Here is a 21,715-nt window from a genome sequence, read left to right as displayed (position 1 = left end):
TGTTTGCATCCCTACTGGATATGAGATAGGGGAGCAACAGTGTGCTTAGCAATTCACTGAGGTTTTGCTTCCTGTGTCCACAGAAGGATAGGTGTCTGCATGCTCTCCTGGGGCCCCGGGAGGGTTGGAGAAGCTGAGATGTCACTCGGCCATCAGGCCCCAGCTCAGCCTCCTCTTCTAAGGTCCCTGAAGCTCCCGCCTACCACACTCCCTTCTCTGAAGGCCGGTAACATTTTCAATCTGCAAACACTTTTTGGTCCTTTTTTCCCAGGGTAGTCATTTGTGTGCCCATGTGCCAGACACACATGTGACGTTCAGTGCTTGGGACCCTTGAATGCTGGAATCAGAGGGAGCCGTGGAAATCGCCTTGTCCAACCCCCATTTTAGAAATGAGAGTTAAGGCCCAGAGAGGGCCAGTGACTTGCCCAGGGTTGCACAGTACTTGAGAGGCAGGCCTGATATTCTGGGCTTGGACTCCCTGTCAAGTGTGCCTGTCCTTTATCACACAGAGTGAAGTGATTTAGGAACTTCAAGGACCCAAGGTGGGGAGTGTCCTTCCCCTGCCTTCCGGCCAGAGGCAGACAGACCCACCTGTTTTGTGAGTCTGTCTGGTTTCCACACGTGGTAGTTGTTGGCTTCAGGAAAGAAGCCCCAGAAGCAGAGTTCAGGGAGTCCCCACACCCTCCCCCGCAAACACATGGGTTTATGTCACCAGAGCATGTGCTGCCGTGACCTCTGCGCCTCCGCGGCTGGTAGTCTTAAAAACCAGCGGTGGAACAGCTGGTCTAAGGGTTTTCGAATGTTGGTCACTCTGCCACACTTCCTGAGACACTCCCCGCGCCCACGCCAGCCTCAATCAGGGTGTTGCTGCCTGGTTTTCTATTTTACACATGGGCTCCTGCACACAGTGACATTTGAGGAAAGAAGTCAGTGGGGAAGAACAACCTGAAAGGCACTGTGAGCCTAGTTTGCAGTGGAGAGGAACAGTTGACTCTGTCAAGACCCTCCAGTTCATGGGGACCCACTCCCAAAGGCCGAGGCTAGTTTTATGTGCAGAGCTGTTTACGTCTCCTCTGTGTCCTCCCCCCCACCCCCCCTTGACCCGTTGTTTGCGAACCCCTCCTGAAGCGCCTTCCATTTGGCCTTTCCCCAGGTGTCATCTGTGGAGCAGTTTTTGGATGTATCTTTGGTGCTCTGGTGATCGTGGCCGTGGGAGGTTTCATCTTCTGGAGGAAAAAAAGGTGACTCTTGCTTATGTTAATAATACCCTACGTTTATGTATTTATTCATTCATTTATTTCCGCTGCACCTGTGGCATATGAAAGTTCCCAGGGTAGGGGTCGAATTGGAGCTGCACCTGCGGGCCTGTACCACGGCCACAGCAACGCTGGATCCGAGTCGTGTCTGTGACCTGTGCTGCAGCTTGAGGTGACACTGGATCCTTAGCCCACAGAGCAAGGCCAGGGATTGAACCCCCATCGTCACAGACACCATGTTGGGTTCTTAACCTGCTGAGCCACAACGGGAACTCCTAATACCCTGCTTTTCAAGGGAGCTTTGTATTGTAGATAATCAGATATTCACACGGATGGATGAGGTGGGATAATGAGCCCCCAGGTCCCCGTCATCCAGAGTCGTCACCGTCTTAGTTCATTTCACCCCTCGAGCTGGAGGGTTTTAAAGCCTCAGGTCATGGGAAGCACTGCAGCAGAAGGTGCTGCTTTCAGATGGCTGTTCTAGTTCACCAGTCAGTGTTGAGAGCTTCCGTTTTAGAGTTAGCTGAGCTTGAACACAGCGTCCGTCTCTGACCAGCTTTGAGGACGCTTGGCCTTCATATCTTTGATAACCTGTGATACAGGGAAGGTAACAGTGCCTAACTCTTGATGCTCAGGGGCATTAAATAAACTGCTTCTGGAGTTCCCGTCGTGGCCAGTGGTTAATGAATCCGACTAGGAACCATGAGGTTGCGGGTTCGATCCCTGCCTTTGCTCAGTGGGTTAACGATCCAGCGTTGCCGCCGTGAGCTGTGGTGTAGGTTGCAGGCGTAGCTTGGATCCCGCGTTGCTGTGGCTCTGGCGTAGGCCAGTGGCTACAGCTCCGATCCCTAGCCTGGGATCCTCCATATGCCACAGGAAGCGGCCCTAGAAAAGGCAAAAAGACCAAAAAAAAAAAAAAAAATTTTGTAAGGCCGCACCTGCAGCATATGGAGGTTCCCAGGGGTGTCCAATCAGAGCTGCAGCTGCTGACCTACACCGCAGCCACAGCAACTTGGGATCTGAGCCACATCTGTGACTTACGCCACAGCTTGTGGCAGTGCCAGAAGCCTTAACCCACTGAGCGAGGCCACATCCTCATGGATACTAGTCGGCTTCTTAACCGGCTGAGCCACAACGGGGAATTCTGCCTCCAGGATTTTTAGAGGGTTTTGGTTGATGGACTTGGAGAATCTCAGAAGCGCTGGGATACTATGGTAGTTTGGGTAGTTTTTCGTTCACCTCACTCCCTTACGTATTGATACACATGCTAAGCAGACTGAGATGATTTTAATTTTTTTATTTTTTGTCTTTTTGCCTTTTCTAGGGCTGCTCCCACGGCATATGGAGGTTCCCAGGCTAGGGATCCAATTGGAGCTGCAGCTGCCAGCTTACGCCACAGCCACAGCAACGCCGGATCCGAGCCACATCTGCAAACTACACCACAGCTCACGGCAATGCTGGAACCTTAACCCACTGAACGAGGCCAGGGATTGAACCTGCAACCTCATGGTTTCTAGTCGGATTCATTAACCACTTGTGCCACACGTGAACTCCCAGACTGAGATGATTTTTAAGACCTCTCTTGTCCCTCTCATTTGAGACAAAGCAGTCAGCCCATTTGTACTGAGTGCCTACTATGTGCCAGCCACGATGCCTCAGCAGTTGAGGGTTTGCCCATGAACAAAACGGGATGGAGTTCCCTGGTGGCTCATTGGATGAAACATCCCATGTTGTCACTGCTGTGGCTTGAGTCACAGCTGTGGAGCTGGTTCAGTCCCTGGCCTCGGAACTTCTGCATGCATCAGGCACTGCCAAAACAAACTCAAAAAGCAAAAAACCCTCAGAAATCTCTGTCCTTCTGGAGCTTACGTGCTGGTAAGAGGAGACAAACAACGTATGTATATCAAGTTTTTAGTTTGTTAGGTGGTGAAAATATGGAGAAAAATAGCATTCATACCCAGAGGCACCAACTTGTCATCTTCACATGACAGGCAGTGCAGCTCCCTGGAGTCAAGGAGGAAGTGGGGCAGGGTGCTCTCCACTCAACCCCTGCTTTATTTCCTGTTTGGACCTCGCAGTGCCCACTCCTCGGGCCCATCAGGGAGGCAGAGGGGGACGCAGCACAAGTCCTGCCCAGAAAAGTGGACAGTCCAGAGGGAGGGGCCAGGGCACGTGCGATACCAACGCCAAACGAACTCTGCAAAATGAAAAAGCTCACTAAACAAAGTTCCCCGGGGGCGGTTTAAAGGAATAAGTGACAAGGATCCCAGGAGCATAAGAGTGGGTGGCTTGTACTGAGGTTTAATCACGAGTTTAGTGAGAGGATATAAGGGGGGAGGCAGGGGGCGAACTGCCCACTCAGAGGATGGTGAGAGCATTGGGATGTGAGCGTGCAGGGAGCGGGGAGGGGACGTGAGGTGGCCGCCGAGGACCCTGGCCGGGAAGAACCCTGGGACTGGATAGTAAGCCTGGTTGACTGTTGTGGTCTCTCCTTCAAGATGCTGTACCTTCACCACAGCCACAGCAACAAAGGATCCAAGCCGCGTCTGCAAACTACACCACGTGTAGGCAGGCAGCTGTATCTCGGATTCAACCCCTAGCCTGAGAACTTCCTATGCAGCTGGTGCGGCCCTAATAAAAAAAGCACAGATCTGGAGCACGTGACAGTGTTAATTACTCTCTGGACATGAAGCGTTCCCTCATTGAAGATAGAAAATACTTAACTTAATGAATTTTATTGTATTTATAGTTGTATGGAGGATAGAAAATGTTTTATTTTTTCTTTTTGCATTTATCAGGGGCCACTCCCGAAGCATGTGGGGGTTCCCTGGCTAGGGGTCTAATTGGAGCTGTAGCCACCAGCCTACACCAGAGCCACAGCAACGCGGGATCCGAGCTGTGTCTGCGACCTACACCAGCTCACGGCAACACCGGATCCTTAACCCACTGAGCAAGGTCAGGGATCGAACCTGCAACCTCATGGTTCCTAGTTGGCTTCATTAACACTGGATCCTTAACCCACCGAGCCATGACGTGAACTCCAGAAAATGTTTTATTTTAAAAAGGATGCAGCCTAGAAAGATTCAGAAAAAGGATAGCTATATCTACATTTATCTCTCTACTTACCTGTGTATCATCTATCCATATAACTGATTCACTTTGCTTACACCTGAAACTAACACAACACTGTAAATCCACTATTCCAATAAAGTTGGAATATAAAGTTCCAATAAAGGTGCTTCTGGATGTAGGGTGGTGTGCAGGACCGTTTGGGTCCAAGAGTTGGGGGGCCTTGTTAAGGCAGCTGCCCAGCAGCCCTGCGCTGCAGCGTCTCAGCTCTGGCGACAGCCCTGTGGCTGTAGTGGACCAGCTCCAGCAGCTCTGTGGCTGCAGTGGATCCGCTCTTTTACTGGGCGAGAAAACAAGCGAGCACTCGGGTGTTGGAGAACTCAGGTTTATTACCCCAGCGGGCTCGGAGAAGATCCTCTCCGGAGTCTGAGCCCCAAAGAGGGGTTTCACAAGGCTTTTATGCTCTCTCTAGTTCTTCCGGGCCCATGCTTGGCTGGTCGGACTTGAGCGAGGTCAGGCAACGTCGTAGATGCGGAAACAAGTTTACAGAAGCAGATGTGTGGGGGAGGGGTGGTGGGGACACTGGGCTGGACTTGGCTTAGTCATCACGGCTGGGGGCTCTCCTTTCTACCTTTTTATTGGGATGTTTTCTCCTACAGCCTGAACCCTGGTTCTCCCCTCCCCTCCCCTTGTGATTTTCTCTAGTACTTAAAAGCAGTAGGTGGTGCAGAGCTGAAGTTTGCCCAGAGCATCTGGCCTGCAGCACCTGTGGCTTGTGGAATGCATGGCCCGCGGGCCTGAGTGGAGCCCGGGCACAGGTGGATGTCTTCTTGCTAAAGCCGAGGAAGTTTTAGAGGCAGTTCCCTAAGAGAGCATCTTCTCACAAGTGTTTTGAATCCATCTAAGTGTTTTGAATGGTCATCTGACCATTACACTTTCAACTGGAGGGTTTCCAGGGCCTGCTGTCCCCGGAGGGTGAATTCAGGAAGCAGAAGGTAGGAGTTCCCATTGTAGCTCAGTGGTAACGAACCTGGGTAGTCTCCATGAGGATGTGGCCTCGATCCCTGGCCTTGCTCAGTGGGTTAAGGATCCGGTGTTGCTGTGAGCTGTGGTATAGGTCGCAGACACAGCTCAGATTCCAAATTGCCCTGGCTGTGGCCGGCAGCTGCTGCTCTGATTTGACCCCTAGCTCAGGAACTTAACGTGCTGCAGATGTAGTCCTAAAAAAAAAAAAAAAAAGAAGAGGGCAAGTAAATTTTCTGCACATGGGAGTATCGTTATCATTGGTTATCATTTTGATGCTGGTGCTTACTGAGACACTTAGCATATTGCCTGGGACACATTCAATCAACATCCAGTAAACATAACTATTTATCAACTTAAATTTGTGTTGATCATGTGCTATGGGCTGGCAGAGGGCCCTTGACATGTGCTTTTGTGAAAAAAAACAGGCATGATCTCTGCCCTTGTGGAATCAAAAGGCCTGCGGGAGAGACTGGAAGAAGGAGCCAGACCTGTCTCTGATGTTACACTGCAGCTGGAGTGACAGGCTGGCCCTAGAGGGAGTGGGCAGGAAGGTGGCATGTGCCCAGCCCCTGAGGCAGGAAAGAATTCTGCACTTTTGAAGAGCAGGGAGAAGACTTGGTCTTTGGGGCATTGCTGGTGAGGAAGCTAAGGGCCCAACATGAAGCTGGAGATGCCATTGAGACAGAATATGAGCTCAGGTAGTCAGTGTAGGAACACGGGTTCTGATACCCACTTTCGATATGGATATTGATTAACCTTTGTGGCTTAAGGGCTCCAGGGAGAAACACCTCCACAGGCCTTGTGTTATTATAGGAAATGTGCATTCCCCACAGGCTTTGTTTACTGCAGGAAATGCAAATCTCTAGCCCACTCCTCAACTGATAAAAAGGAATGAGAGGCAAGGTGACTTAATCTAAGGAAAGAAAAGGACAAAGAAACCATAAAACTTACAGGGGACATTTCCACCCCTAAGATCCTGTTGGACAAGGACTGATATAGGGAATTGAGCAAGGCCAATGGGAAAAAAAAAACACATCTTTCTGCACCCCACGTTGGTACCCCCTATCTTTAAGAAATAAAAACCCCTATAGGACAATGAAGAAGGGGGCTCTTCTGCCCACTCCCAGTGGGCCTGGGAGCTACTTGCTTTTCTTTAATAAAGACTTGGCTTGCTTGCTTCCTGTGTGTTCGTGGAATTCATTCTTCAATTGCTGTGAACAAGAATCCGGATTCCGGTATCATTTTTCCGGTATCACCATCAGGGGTCGGTGGCTGGTCAGGTGGGCCTTCGTGAGCTGTGGTCAGGAGATGGGAAGTTAGTCTAGCAGCGGTGGGAGGGGCAGACTGGAAGCTGGGAAGCCTGTTAGGGGCTCTGGTTTGGGAAACAGATGATAGCTTTTGTTTTTTTAGTGTATAGTTGATGACAGTGTTGTGCCAATTCCTGCTGTACAGTATAGTGAGCCAATCATGCATATATACACATTCTTTTTCTCATATGACCGTCTACCATGTTCTACCCCAAGAAATCAGATATAGTTCCCTGGATGGATGATGATAGCTTTTGAAGGAAGGGGTGGTGAATTTAGAGAGATGGGTGCATTTCTTTTCTTTTGGGGTGGGGGGAGTCTTCCATGCTGCTAGTGTAAGTTCCCAGGCCAGGGATGGAACCATAGCAGTGACAGTGCTGGAAACTTAACTGCTAGGCCACCAGGAAACTCCAAGTAATAGGGATGGAGTAGACGCAGGTAGTTGTAGAAGTCCCATTACAGGGAAACTTGGCCGACATTGGGAGATCTCTGTAAGTAAGTAAATTGCTCAAAAAAGCCATCAGAACCAGGCAGGTTTGTTGCATTAGTGGAGCCTTGAGAATTACCTCAGGTCATTGGGTGGGGGATGGGAGGAGGCCTGCATTCCTATTCAGACCAAGGGCAAGAGTTCGAGGACCATGCTTCATCGGATTTGAATACACCTTACGGGATACGAAGGAGGAGCTACTACTCCCAGAAAGGACAAGGCGGGCTTTTCCAACCCCCACTCCTCTTGGATGATAAAAACTGTGTAGCCCACAGGATCCTTGGAGCAGAGTTTCTGTGCCTGCCCGCTTGCATCTCTCACAAGTGTCCTATCCTAATCTATTTCTTGCCTATTGCTTTGTCTCTCGCTGAATTCCTTCCATGCAGAGACATGAAGAAGCTGAACCTCAGTAGTCCAGACACAGGGTGAGTGATTCTAATTTAAAACCTTGGGTTCAAGTCCCAATCTGTGTTCTGGCTGGGTTCAGACTGTTAATACTGTCAGTGTCACAAGGGTGGGTCTGAGATATGTGAAGATCATGGGCTGGAAACTTCTCTCTTCTCTTGGGCCCATAGATGTCAGTGGAAGTGACAGTACTCATTTCAAACCTAGTCCAATATGAAATTTCACTTGATTTTTTTCTCCCTCCTGTCTGTCAACCATTGCCATGAAAAGAACATCCCTGGGCACTTGCCCTGTGAACCTGGGCCCCAGAATGAATGCATGTGGAACAGAGCTGCCCAGCCAAGGCCCCCCAAACTCCACCTTGGAGCAGAGCTACTTGGCCCAGTCCTGCCTAGGACAGCTGTGCCCTAGCTGACCTGTGGATCCAGGAGACTTATTTATTCCGTAAGAATCTATGACTTTGGGGGCCTTTGTTATGTAGCATTTTTGTGGCAATAGCTAACAAAGATACAACCCCCTAGATAAGTGATTGGCAGAACTGGGATTTGAATCAACTCCAAAGTTTGGTTCTGAGTTGTCTCTTTCAACAGTAGATGATTTCATTTAAAATGCAGTTTCTTTACACAGGCCATTAGGAGAAGAACCTGGAGGTAAGAGCAAACAATAAGGATTTGCCTATACCTTTATCCTGGGGGCCTTTGCTAAAGGTTTGGTTAGAGTTAGCTCAGCTGGGCTTCTTGCTGGGCTGGGGGAGCAAATCCACACTCTTTATGCTTTGATTCAGGCCAAAGTTGTCCCAGAATTCTTCTGCATAAATTCTTGTTTTAGGGGAGGCAGGAGGGTTCCAGAAACCTTCACAGTCTATCAGTGACCTGTTGTTCTATCACTGTACTGTTGAAAAACCAGGCTAACCTGCAAAACAGCCCAGCTTTCAAGTGTTTCCTGCTCCTAGCACTTAAACTTGATAAAGACTGCCCAGGTGCAGCCAAGAAACAGAGGCATCATGAGAAGTCAAAATCAAGCGATCACCTGGGCTCATAACCTGTAAAACTGAAGTGAGGAAAAAAATGTATAGAACTGTAAGGGAATAATTCCATTACAAAATTAGATAAGCACATAGGAAGGGAAGAAAAAACAACTCCAGAATTATGTAATGGTAGCTTTTATTTTTATTTCCTCCTGCCTAAATTTTTAAAAATTTCCCAGCGAGTATAGAGGACTTGTTAAGACTAAAATTTTAGCATTTTTTCCTTGGCTCAAAAAAGATAAGCTGCAGCATATTTCAAGAGGTATTTGTCCAGGTTTACAAAGTTCTTCAAAATGAGTGTGAACCCATACTTTTTGGACAGCCTCCTGTTGCTAGCAGTTTGTTAAAGGTGAAAGTGAAATTTCTGGAGGTTAGATTTTGAGCTGTTAGACTGGAGGAAAGAGGGGACCCACCTTCTTGCTCCTGGCTAAGTGTGAGTCTGCCCGGTTGGAGGGCCTGGTTGGTATCTGGGGAGCAGATGAGCAGGCAGTGAGAAAATAGGATTACCCCTGTTCTTCAAAGTGAAACCGAGCAGGGCCCCATTGGTCCCTGGGCGCACAATCCTTTCTTATGTCCCCCATTTCTTGTTTTTAGGGAATAAACTTCAGCCTCCATGACCTTCTCTGAGTTCCAAAGGGCAGGTTCAAACAGTTGCTAATCAGGGAAGGGGGCGGGGGAAGATGCAGAAACAGGGAGGAGCCATCAGGAAACAATAGCACAACTTTGGGGCAGGGTCCTGGTTCCTCCTCATGGAATATATAGATCACAGTCTTTGAGTTCTTCTGCAGAACAACCCCCTAAAAAAAATGTTAGATATTTATGAAGCGTTCTTTATTCCGGAAAGACCCCCAGACCACTGAACACCAGCTCTGAAAACAATGCCAGCTCGTCTCTAACCTCATCCTTATCTGTGGCCCTATTTTTCATTCCCCAAACTATAAAACTACCTCCCGATCTCTCTTAAGGGGGACACAGTGTTTGAGGCTTTCGTCTGCTGTGACCCTCCTTTGCCTGGCAAAACAATAAAGCTATTTTTTTCTCCTTCACCCAAAACTCTGTCTCCACGTTTCTACTTGGCATGGGTGAGCAGAGGCTGAGTTCTGGCAACAGAAGTTATTACAGCCCTTCCATCCTTTCTGGGATTCCACAGCTCCCTTCACGGATGAATGTGGAAGATCCCTGGGCCCTCTGAATTAATACATGCGATCCTAGGCTTTATCTTCTAAACGATAGTTATATCCTAAGTCACTTTCCTGCAGGCAGGGGAGGTCTTCGGACTCGAGTTCATGCTGTCAGTTGTTGGCAACGATTTTGGAATCCGCCACCAGGTGGCGCCAGAGGACTGTGCTGAGAAAACAATCTTTAATTCGGCTGTGAGACGGTAGAGAATAGCTTGAAAGAGGAAGGAGATGCTTAAAAATCAACAGCGGGGCTGAGGAAGTGCCCTTGCCAGCAGCCAGTAGCTTTTTTCCTTATACTTTATATGTTCATGATAAAAAAAAATTGGGAAATTTAGATGTGAAAAAGAAGGAAAAAGAAAAAATGCCATATGGTCTCCAACAAGATGGCTCCTAAGGCTGCTTGTTATTCACACTCCCCTCCAGGGCTGGTCTGTGTGACCAATAGGATATGGCAGAAGTGATGATCTGTTACCTCTGGGGTTAGGATGTAAAAGACGATGCCGGAGGTCCCGTCCTGGCGCAGTGGTTAACGAATCTGACCAGGAACCATGAGGTTGTGGGTTCAATCCCCGGCCCTGCTCAGTGGGTTAAGGATCTGGCTTTGCTGTGGTGTAGGTCACAGACGCGGCTCGGATCCCGTGTTGCTGTGGCTCTGGTGTAGGCCGGCGGCTACAGCTCTGACTGGACCCCTAGCCTGGGAACCTCCATATGCGTGGGAGCAGCCCAAGAAATGGCAAAAAAGACGCCCCCTCCCGCCAAAAAAAATAAATAAATAAAGACGCTGCAGCTTTTCTGTCTCTCGCTCCATCTCTCATGGGCAAACGTATGAGAGGCCCTCATGGTGTGGAGCTGAGCCTCTTCGCCAACAGCCAAGCGATCTTGGAAGCAGCATCTCCAACCCCATCAAGCCTTCAGATTGATGGAGGCACTGAGCCAACAGCTGATCTGCAAGCTCTCGCGAGAACTTGAGCCGGGACACACCCAGCGAAGCCACGCCCCGTTTCCTGAATCTCAGAAACTCTTCTAGGCTTTTGGAGCCAGATGGAGCTGGTTTGTGACCTAGCTGACCACCTACTACTGGTGATAACTGTGGACGAGCCACTCCACGTCTTTGAACCTCTTCATCTGGAAAGTGTGAGTAGTAGCATGTTCTCAAAGCTTCAAATGAACTAATGTGCCCCCAGTTCAAGATGCTGCTTTACATAGGCAGAGGCAGAACGTTTCCTTGGCGAAAATGTTTTTGTCCTGAGAAGTTATCGAGTGCCCTGCTTAAGTATGCAGATGTAGTGAGGACAGGAACTTACTATTATTATGTCTGTCCTGAGGCAGAGCAAACACTGCTTCTCCTCTTGGTTTGCAGAATTTTCAACAAATTTCTTAAGGGGCTTTCTGGGAAGGAGAAGGCTGACCTTCCCTCCACCCCCCAACCTTTAGGTCTCTGAGATTTGCAATTAAGAAAACCTGGTTTGGTGGTTTGACCAAGATCCATCAGTATAAAAAAAAAAATTTAGAGACCCCCCCCTAGAAGGAGCCCACCATGAGGGACAGGGGAACCTATATTGGTGAGGTAGGTTCAGCACTGCGGTTTGGGTATGAGGCTTTATTTTGTGCAGCATGTGCCTGGGCTGGAAGCTTCTTTGGGCCACTGTGTTTTGGGGAGCAGAAGCTGCATGTGTGACAGTGAACAAAGATAACTATGACCTTGGACTCAAGGGTGGAATTATACTGTGGCTTGGCAGGAGTCAAGCCTTGCAGCAGCCACCACACATCCATCTGATTACACAGGACCAATTACATGGCTACGACCAAAGACAATGCTTGGACATAATTTATATTCTTCTCTCCCATAATTGGCCTTTGGAAGCAGGAGTCCTTGGGCCTGAGTGCTCTTAGGTAGTTTGGTATGAGGTGGGGGCCAGCCTTCTGTGAGAGAGCAAGGACTTCTGCTCTTAAGGTAGAGGTGGCCTTGAGCCATTAGTTGGGTAAATAAAAGATGGGGTTGAATTTGAATTTTCCAGATGGTGAAAAAGATTACATGAGTTAGTTGGGTAAACTAACTGGTGTTTTAATAACTCCCAGATCTGAACGGTTTAATCCCTATGTCACAGGTTTTGGGTGTTTTGTTGTTGTTGTTCTCTTTTGACAGCTGCACCTGCGGCATGTGGAAGTTCGAAGGCTAGGGAGGTCAAATCGGAGCCAAAGCTGCCAGGCTGCACCACAACCACAGCAATACTGGATCCTTAACCTGCTAGGCCACCAGGGAACTCTCAGCTGCTTCTCAGTGTATGATTTTGTAGACCTGACAGGGAAACTGGGAGATGCTGTGTCCCAGTTTTGGTCCACACGATGGTTACAGGAGTCGGGAACTGTGAGCTCATAAGCAACTTGCACGTTTAGCAGGGATGTGTTCTTGTAGCCTCCAATCATGCCTTTAATTACTTACCTCAAGCTCCTGGGGATCTCAAGCAGGTAAAAGTTCTTAGTTCTGAAGAACCACCCCCTCATGGGATAACACTAATTTGCTCCTTTGCAAACTTTTCCTAACTCTTTGCCTCAGCTCCTGAGGGCATAATTAGCTGCCAGAGGTTGTCATCACGCCAGAAAGCCTTGGTGTGGCCTCCAGAAAGTGGAGGACTGGTTGATCCTCGAACTCACAAAATAGAAAACTAATTGGTTCTTTTTCTTCTTTCAATGATCATTGTAGCAGTGAGAACTTTTTCTAAAAGACAAAGAGGTCAACATCTGAGTTGAGCATTAGTGGAAACAGCTGAGAATACATGTAATTGGTTTTTTTTTTTTTTTTTTTTTACATGGTGATATTATATTACACATACTGTTTTTCAACTTGAAAAAAATTTACTGGTATCTTTTGGAATGCTTTTATTTTTTTATTTTTTATTTTATTTTTTGTCTTTTTGCCATTTCTTGGGCTGCTCTGGTAGTATATGGAGGATCCCAGGCTAGGGGTCAAATCAGAGCTGTAGCTGCCAGCCTACGCCAGAGCCACAGCAACGCGGGATCCGCGCCGCATCTGCAACCTACACCACAGCTCACAGCAACGCCGGATCATTAACCCACTGAGCAAGGGCAGGGATCGAACCCGCAACCTCATGGTTCCTAGTCAGATTCGTTAACCACTGTGCCACGAGGGGAACTCCTTGGAGTGCTTTTAATACCAGTGCATGTAGATATACTCCTTTGTATTAGCTCTGGTTGCCATAGCAAAGTATCAGACTGGGTGGTTTCAACAACAGGAATTTACTTTTCATAGTTTTGGAGGCTAGAAGCTCAAGTTCAAGGTGCTGGTGGATTTGGTTCCCTGGTGAGGACACTCTTCCAGGCTTGCAGGGGCTGCCTTCTGGCTGTGTCCTGATGTGGCAGAGAGAGAGCGGGGTTCTTTTTTCTTATGAAGCTGCTCATCCCATCTTGAGGATTCTACCCTCATGACCTCCTCTAACCCTGATTCCCTCCAAAGGCTCCATCTCAAAATGCCATCAAATTAGGGGTTAGGGCTTCGACATAGGAATTTTTGGCATATGCAATTCTGTTCATAGCACTGTTCTTTTTTAATTTCTGTTTTTTTTTATTTCAGCATTGTTAAGGTATGGTTGACAGATGAAATTTTAAGATAATTAAAGTGTACATCGTGGTGATTTGATATTCCTAGACCTTGTAAAAAGATTCCCCCATCTGCTTAACTGACACATCCATCGTCCTACAGACTCCCGTATTGATCTTTTTTATTTGGTTGTTCATTTGGTGAGAACATTTAAGTCCTACTGTCTTAGTGAATTTCAAATATGTAATACAGTGCTGTCAACTCTAGTCACCATAGGACGCATTAAACCCTCAAACTTTGTTCATCTTGTAGCTGAAAGTTTGGACCCTTTTACCAACCTCTCCCTATTTCCCCCACCCCTCAGCTCCTATAAACCAATTTTGTACTCTGTTTCTGAGTCTGATTTTTTTTTTTTTTTTTTTTTTTTTGCTCTTTAGGGTCACACCTGCAGCATATGAAAATTCCCAGGATAGGGGTCGAATTGGAGCTGCATCTGCCAGCCTACACCACAGCCGCAGCAATGGGGGATCCGAGCTGTGTCTACGACCTACACCACAGCTCCTGTCAATGCCAGATCCTTAACCCACTGAGTGAGGCCAGAGACCAAACCCGCAACCTCATGGTTCCTAATCAGATTCATTTCCGCTATGCCATGATGGGAACTCCCTGAGTTTGATTGTTTAAAAATGTATTTATTAAAAAATTTTTTTGGCCACACCCATGGCACATGGAAGCTCCTAGGCCAGGGATTAAACCTGTGACCTGAGCCACAGCAGTGACAATGCCAGATCTTAACCTCCTGAGCCACCATGGAACTCCTGACTTTATTTGCGATTCCACATATTAACCTCTTTATTACTAGATCATAATGTGCTTTTTCTCTTGTTACACTCTTTGACTTAAAGAGTATTTTTTTCTGATATAAAAATAGCAAATCTGTTCTCTTTCCGTTTTTGTTTGAATGGAATATCTTTTTTCATCCCTTCATTTTCGGACTGTGTGCATCTTTAAAGTTGAAGGATATAGGCAGCATATAACTGGATCTTGTTTTTTTAATTCACTGAGCCACTCTATGTCTTTCAATTGAGAATTTATTTCATTCCCATTTAAAGTAATGATTAATTGATGCAGACTTATTATTGCCATTTTATTAACTGTTTTCTGGCTGTTTTACAATTCCTTTCTTCTTCTCTTGCTATGTGATTTGATGATTTTCTGTAATGGTATGCCTGGATTCCTCTCTTTTTATTTTTTGTGACTCTACTATAACCTTTTGCTTTGGGTTTACTTTTTACCGTGAGGCTTACATAAAAGACCTGATATTTAGGATAGTCTATTTTAAGCTGATAACAACTAAAGTTCAATTGCATATTAAAGCTCTACATTCTTTCTACCCTCTACATTTATGGGATTTTTGTTTGTTTGTTTGGTTTTTTTCTTTTTTTTTGGACCATACCTGCAGCATATGGAAATTCCCAGGCTCAGGGCTGAATAGGAGCTGCAACTGCCAGCCTACACCACAGCTCGTGGCAGTGCTGGATCATTAACCGACTGAGTGAGGTCAGGGATTAAACCCATATCCTCAGGGATACCAGTCAGGTTCTTAACCCACTGAGCTACAACGGGAACTCCTACATTTTTGTTTTTGATGTTACACTTTACATCTTTTTACCTTGTGTGTCTGATAACAAATTATTATAGTTAGACTTTTATTTTTTAGTCATCTACTAGAGCCATAAGTGATTTCCTCACCCTGGTCACAGCATTGGAGTATACCGAATTTAACTATATATTTACATTTATCAGTGAGATTTATATTTTCACGTTTTGCTGTTACTAATTACAGTCCTTTCACTTCAGCTTGAAGAATTTCCTTTGACATTTTTTTTTAATAATTTTTTTATTTTCCCACTGTACAGCAAGGGGGTCAGGTTATCCTTACATGTATACATTACAATTACATTTTTCCCCCACCCTGTCTTCTGTTGCAACATGAGTATCTAGACAAAGTTCTCAATGCTATTCAGCAGTATCTCCTTGTAAATCTATTCTAGGTTGTGTCTGATAAGCCCAAGCTCCCGATCCCTCCCACTCCCTCCCCCTCCCATCAGGCAGCCAAAAGTCTCTTCTCCAAGTCCATGATTTTCTTTTCTAAGGAGATGTTCATTTGTGCTGGATATTAGATTCAAGTTATGAGTGATATCATATGGTGTTTGTCTTGGTCTTTCTGGCTCATTTCACTCAGGATGAGATTCTCTAGTTCCATCCATGTTGCTGCAAAGGGCATTATGTCATCATTCTTTTTTATGGCTGAGTAGTATTCCATTGTGTATATATACTACCTCTTCCGAATCCAATCATCTGTCGATGGACATTTGGATTGTTTCCATGTCCTGGCTATTGTGAATAGGGCTGCAATGAACATGCGGGTGCACGTGTCTCTTTTAAGTAGAGCTTTGTCTGGATAGATGCCCAAGAGTGGGATTGCAGGGTCATATGGAAGTTCTATGTATAGATTTCTAAGGTATCTCCAAACTGTTCTCCATAGTGGCTGTACCAGTTGACATTCCCACCAACAGTGCAGGAGGGTTCCCTTTTCTCCACAGCCCCTCCAGCACTTGTTATTTGTGGATTTATGAATGATGGCCATTCTGACTGGTGTGAGGTGATATCTCATGGTCGTTTTGATTTGCATTTCTCTTATAATCAGCGATGTTGAGCATTTTTTCATGTGTTTGTTGGCCATCCGTATATCTTCTTTGGAGAAATGTCTATTCAGGTCTTTTGCCCATTTTTCCATTGATTGATTGGCTTTTTTGCTGTTGAGTTGTATAAGTTGTTTATATATTCTAGAGATTAAGCCCTTGTCCATTGCATCATTTGAAACTGTTTTCTCCCATTCTGTAAGTTGTCTTTTTGTTTTCTTTTGGGTTTCCTTTGCTGTGCAAAAGCTTTTCAGTTTGATGAGGTCCCATGGATTTATTTTTGCTCTAATTTCGATTGCTTTGGGAGACTGACCTGAGAAAATATTCATGAGGTTGATGTCAGAGAGTGTTTTGCCTATGTTTTCTTCTAGGAGTTTGATGGTGTCCTGTCGTATATTTAAGTCTTTCAGCCATTTGGAGTTTATTTTTGTGCATGGTGTGAGGGTGTGTTCTAGTTTCATTGCTTTGCATACAGCTGTCCAGGTTTCCCAGCAATGCTTGCTGAATAGACTTTCTTTTTCCCATTTGATGTTCCTGCCTCCCTTGTCAAAGATGAATTGACCATAGGTGTCAGGGTTTATTTCCGGATTCTCTATTCTGTTCCATTGGTCTGTCTGTCTGTTTTGATACCAGTACCACCCTGTTTTGATGACTGTGGCTTTGTAGTATTTCTTGAAGTCTGGGAGAGTTATGCCTCCTGCTTGGTTTTTGTTTCTCAGGATTGCTTTGGCAATTTTGGGTCTTTTGTTGTTCCATATAAATGTTTGGATTGTTTTTTCTAGTTCTGTGAAAAATGTCATGGGTAATTTGATAGGGATTGCATGGAATCTGTAGATTGCTTTGGGTAGTATGGCCATTTTTACAATATTTATTTTCCCAGTCCAGGAACATGGAATATCTTTCCATTTCTTTACATCTTCTTTGATTTCTTTGATTGAAGTTTTCTAGTTCTCAGCATATAGGTCCTTTACCTCCTTGGTCAGGTGTATTCCGAGGTATTTGATTTTGTGAGGTGCAATTTTAAAATGTATCGTATTTTTGTATTCCTTTTCTAATATTTCATTGCTGGTACACAGAAATGCAACTGACTTCTGAATGTTAATCTTCTATCCTGCTACTTTGCTGAATTTATTAATCAGTTCAAGTAGTTTTGGGGTTGAGTCCTTAGGGTTTTCTATGTATAGTATCATGTCATCTGCATACAGTGACAGTTTTATCTCTTCTCTTCCTATATGGATGCCTTTTATTTCTTTGGTTTGTCTAATTGCTGTGGCTAGGACTTCCAAAACGATGTTGAAGAGCAGTGGTGAGAGTGGGCATCCCTGTCTTGTTCCAGATTTGAGTGAGAAGGCTTTCAGTTTTTCCCCATTGAGTATTATATTTGCTGTGGGTTTATCATAAATGGCTTTGATTATGTTCAGGAATATTCCCTCTATACCCACCTTGGCGAGGGTCTTGATCATGAATGGATGTTGAACTTTGTCAAATGCTTTTTCTGCGTCTATTGAGATGATCATATGATTTTTGACTTTTCTTTTGTTAATGTGGTGTATGACGTTGATTGATTTGTGTATGTTGAACCATCCTTGTGAACCTGGGATGAACCAACCCAACCTGGTCATGGTGTATAATTTTTTTGGTATGTTGTTGGATTCGGTTGGCTAAGATTTTGTTGAGAATTTTCGCATCTATATTCATCAAAGATATTGGGCGATAGTTTTCTTTTCTGGTGGTATCTCTGTCTGGTTTTGGAATGAGGGTGATGGTGTCATCATAGAATGTCTTTGGGGGTATTCCTTCTTCTTCAACCTTTTGAAAGAGTTTAAGGAGGATGGGCACCAATTCCTCTCTATATGTTTGATAGAATTCACCTGTGAAGCCATCTGGTCCTGGACTTTTATTTGTAGGGAGTGATTTTATGACCTCTTCAGTTTCATTTCTAGTGATCGGTCTGTTCAGTTGGTCTGTTTCTACTTGATTCAGTTTTGGCAGGCTGTAAGATTCTAGAAAATTGTCCATTTCTTCCAGATTGTCAAACTTGTTGCCATACAGTTGTTCATAGTATTCTCTTATGGTTTTTTGTATTTCTGCTGTATCCGTTGTGATTTCTCCTTTTTCATTTATAATTTTGGTTATTTGGGTTCTTTCTCTCCTCTTTTTAGTGAGTCTGGCCAGGGGTTTGTCAATTTTGTTCACCTTTTCAAAGAGCCAGCTCTTGGTTTTATTAATTTTCTCTATTGTTTTTTGAGTCTCTATTTTATTGATTTCTTCTTTGATCTTTATAATTTCCTTCCTTCTGCTGACTTTAGGACTTTTTTGTTCTTGTTTTTCTAATTCGTTTAGGTGGAGGGTTAAGTTGTCAATTTGGGATCTTTCTTCTTTTTTGAGAAAGGCCTGGATTGCTATAAATTTCCCTCCGAGCACTGCTTTCGCAGCATCCCATAGATTTTGAGAGGTTGTGTCTTCATTATCATTTGTTTCAAGGTATTTTTTAATTTCCTTCTTGATTTCCTCATTGACCCATTGGTTTTTTTAGTAGCATGTTGTTGAGTCTCCATGTAGTAGGTTTTTTCTCTTTCCTTTTCCCATGGTTGATTTCTAATTTCATGGCATTGTGGTCAGAGAAGATACTTGAGATAATTTCTATGCTCCTAAATTTATTGAGATTCGCTTTGTGTCCCAATATGTGGTCGATTCTTGCGACTGTTCCGTGTGCATTTGAGAAGAATGTGTATTCTGATTTTTTTGGATGTAGTGTCCTGAAGATATCAATTAAGTCTAACTTTCCTATTGTTTCCTTTAGGATCTCTGTTGCTTTATTGGTTTTCTGTCTAGAGGATCTGTCCATTGATGTGAGTGGGGTATTAAGGTCTCCTACTATGATTGTATTCTCATCAATATCTCCCTTTATGTCTGTTACTATTTGTTTTATGTATCTGGGTGCTCCTATATTTGGGGCATATATGTTGATGATAGTAACATCCTCTCCTTGGATGGATCCCTTAATCATTAAGTAGTGTCCTTCTTTGTCTTTCTTTATGTTTTTTGTTTTAAAGTCTATTCTGTCTGATATGAGCGTTGCGACTCCTGCTTTTCTGTCATGTCTATTGGCGTGAAATATTATTCCCCACCCTTTCCCTTTCAATCTATATGTATCTTTTGTCCTAAGGTGAGTTTCTTGTAGGCAGCATATTGGAGGTTTTTGCCTTTTTATCCACTCAGCCACTCTGTGTCTTTTGATTGGGGCATTCAGTCCATTGACATTTAAGGTGATAATTGATAGATTATTTATTGCCAATTTGAACCTCGTGTTCCAGTTGATTCTATGGTTCTCCATTCTTCCTTTCTTTTTTTTTTTCTTTTTTTTTTTTTTTTTTTTGGTTGGATGGTCTCCTGTTATTATCTGCTTGAGTGTATTTTTTTTTTCATTTTTTGCAACTGCAATATTTGATTTTGGCTTGTGGTTTTCCTGTTTTTTAAGTCTGCTAACCCCTTCCCATAATTGTGTGTTTTAGCCTGATGGTCCTGTAAGTTCAAACACTTCATTACTATATTAAAATTAAGAAGAGAAACATACAAACAAACAAAAAGGGTTATTTACTTCCTAACATCCCTTGCCCACATTTTATGGTTTTGATGACTCTTTTATTTTTTTCTTTTTAATTTTATTTTGTTTGAAGCATGTTCATGATTAAGTCTGTATGCTGGCTTATTTGAGTGACTGCTCTCTGATTGCGGTTTCCTCAGTCCTAGTTCTTCCTCTTCTTTTTTTTTTTTTCTTTTTTCTTCCCTTTCCTTCCTTTCTTTTTGGTTTAGAGAAGCGCTTTCAGTATTTCTTTTAGCCTGGGTTTTGTGTTGCTGTATTCTTTAAGTTTTTGTTTGTTGGAAAAAATTTTTATTTCCCCTTCTATTTTAAATGATATTCTTGCTGGATAGAATATTCTAGGTTGCGTATTTTTTCCTTTTAGCACTTTAAATATCTCTTGCCATTCCCTCCTGGCCTGTAGTGTTTCTGTAGAGAAATCAGCTGATACCTTATGGGGGTTCCCTTGTAGGTAACATTCTGTTTTTCTCTTGCTGCCTTTAGGATCCTCTCTTTATCACTAACTTTTGCCATTTTTATTATGATGTGTCTTGGTGTGGGTCTATTTGGGTTCAGTTTGTTTGGGGCCCTCTGTGCTTCTTGTATCTTGAACCCAGTATCCTTTAGATTTGGAAAGTTTCCATCGATAATTTCTTCAAATATATTTTCCATCCCCTTATCTTTTTCTACTCCTTCTGGAATGCCTATTATGCATAGATTGGCCTGCTTTATATTATCCCATAGGTCTCTTATATTGCTTTCCAGTTTTTTGATTCGGTTTTCTGTCTGTTGACCGGATTGAGTGATTTCCATTATTCTATCTTCCATATCACTGATTCGTTCTTCTGCATTATTCATTCTGGTTTTTACTGCCCCTAGTTCAGTTTGCTTCTCTGCACATGAGTGTTCTAGTTTTTCTTGGCTCCTCCTTATATGTTCTTGTTCCTTTCTGAGGGTATCTGCATTACTGTTCATATCTTCTCTTAATTCCTTCAGTATTTTCACTATTTCTCTTTTGAACTCCAGGTCTGTCGGACTGCAGAGATCTGTTTCATTGTTGACTGTTTTAGGTGAGTTCTCCTGTTGGTTTGACTGGGGGTGGTTTCTCCGCTTCTTCATCTTGCTTGTTGTTTTCTTTCTCCTGAGGGAGCTGTACTCCCCGTGACCGGGCAGTGTTTGCCTTGTCACTGCCATGGAATATTTTCTGAGGGCTGGCATTGTTGGTCAATCTTTTTTGAGGCAGTGTGGCTTTTCTGGAGTGTTGATGGGGCTAACAGTGTTTCTTTGAAGCAAAGAAGGACTTCCTGAGGGCAGACAGGCCTGGGAGGTCCACACCACGATGGTAGCAGATTTCACTTGGTCATGCAGAGCTTGCTCTGGTGTTTTTAGGCTGTGGGGTTCTCACTGGGGGTTGGCGGTGTTGGGCAGCTGTTCCTCAGGAGTGCAGCACCCCCTGGGGGCTCTGGAGCCGAGGATTCGGTGCCCAGCCCCCACCCATGCGTCTCAATTTTTTGGTGACTGTGCCCATAGTTCAGATGGTCCGTTCGGTTCTTGATCGGCTTTGCCATACTCCAACTTACTGCTACACTCTTCTCTGCATCTGGAAATTCCTCCAGTTCGTTTGATCTTTCCCCCGTGTAGGTGACTTTCCAGGGTGCGGGATCCCTTTCTCCTCCGCAGTTCCCTTTCAGGAGCGCCCGTCCCACTCGGATTCACCTTCTCTCACTCTCCTCTTTTCTCCCGTTCTGCCCAATAATGTCACGAACTTCTTGCCGTTATTGGAGTTTAGGTTCCTCTGCCAGCGATTGGTTGCTGTTCTGTGCGAGTCATTTCTTCTGTAGATGTGCTTTTTTTGTTGTGTTTGTGGGAGAGGGCGAGTGTGTCCCCCTACTCCTCTGCCATCTTGTCCTCTCTGGCCCTTTGACATTTCTTATGTTCTGGTCTGGTGGTAATGAATTCCTTTAACTTTTTCTTGTCTGGAAAACTCTTGATCTCTCCTCCAGTTCTGAAGGACAGCTCTGCTGGGCAGAGTATTTTTGGGTGGCATTTTTTTCCTTTGACACTTTGGATATATCCTGTCACTTCCTTCTGCCCTGCAGAATTTCTGCTG

The 21,715-nt window shown here is 44.8% G+C and overlaps 1 protein-coding gene across 1 annotated transcript in view; it reads left to right on the top strand.

Annotated features, from left to right (window-relative positions):
• The first annotated feature begins 10,488 nt into the window (after positions 1–10,488).
• Positions 10,489–21,715, top strand: part of LOC100515430 (olfactory receptor 4B1) — a 37,250-nt gene continuing 26,023 nt past the window's right edge. The window contains exon 1 of the mRNA XM_021082371.1: positions 10,489–10,892. The gene's annotated coding sequence lies outside the window, so the exon portion shown is untranslated. The remainder of the gene's footprint in view (positions 10,893–21,715) is intronic.

The sequence above is a fragment of the Sus scrofa genome, unplaced genomic scaffold, assembly GCF_000003025.6.
Source record: "Sus scrofa isolate TJ Tabasco breed Duroc unplaced genomic scaffold, Sscrofa11.1 Contig74, whole genome shotgun sequence".
NCBI classification, from domain to species: domain Eukaryota; kingdom Metazoa; phylum Chordata; class Mammalia; order Artiodactyla; family Suidae; genus Sus; species Sus scrofa.
This window is presented reverse-complemented; position numbering and strand designations above follow the sequence as displayed.